At 39.9% G+C, this 644-nt stretch overlaps 1 non-coding gene across 1 annotated transcript; it reads right to left on the bottom strand.

The window, feature by feature from the left end:
* Positions 1–283: 283 nt before the first annotated feature.
* Positions 284–390, bottom strand: LOC141638131 (small nucleolar RNA R71). Its single transcript, XR_012542014.1, has one exon. It is a non-coding gene; the product is annotated as a small nucleolar RNA R71 (small nucleolar RNA).
* Positions 391–644: the final 254 nt, after the last annotated feature.

Genomic DNA, 644 nt, shown 5'->3' with positions numbered 1-644 from the left:
AATTAGGTTATAAAAGTGTTTAAAGAAAAGTGGCGAAAGTAATTATATACTTAATCGCATTATTAACAAAACCCGACAAATCATCACCCCGTAAACCGGCTACTCGATCGAGTAGCTAAGGTACTCGATCGAGTGCCCCCTTATTCGATCGAGTATCAAGGTTACTCGATCGAGTACCCAACAGGTCAGAAACTATTTTTAAAATGCAACACACCCTTACTCGACAGAGTAAGGCCTACTCGATAGAGTACCCAGAGACTCATAAAACCGTAGTATTACAAACATGCTAAGAGCTCAAATTACGGGTTTTAAGAAAAGGGACGAAGAATCTTTGTATGAAGCTTGGGAGCGATTCAAGGGAATTTGCCGCTCATGTCCTCATCATGGACTTAGCGTGTGGTTCTTGGTACAACAATTTTGGAATGGTCTTTATGAAGACTCAAGAAACATTCTCAACATGGGATTAAATGGTATGTTCACCGAAGTTGACGATAATCAAACTTGGAACAAGATTGAGGAAATGGCGGTCCATAATTCACAATATAGTAGACCTCGCAAGGCTACTAAAGGAGGAAAGCATGAAGTGGACTCTATTACTCAATTGGGTGCTCAACTTAGTGCTCATATTGATACCATCAACTTAA

The sequence above is a fragment of the Silene latifolia genome, unplaced genomic scaffold, assembly GCF_048544455.1.
Source record: "Silene latifolia isolate original U9 population unplaced genomic scaffold, ASM4854445v1 scaffold_181, whole genome shotgun sequence".
Lineage (NCBI taxonomy): Eukaryota > Viridiplantae > Streptophyta > Magnoliopsida > Caryophyllales > Caryophyllaceae > Silene > Silene latifolia.
The sequence above is the reverse complement of the archived record's forward strand: the minus strand, read 5'-3'. Positions and strand labels throughout refer to the sequence as shown.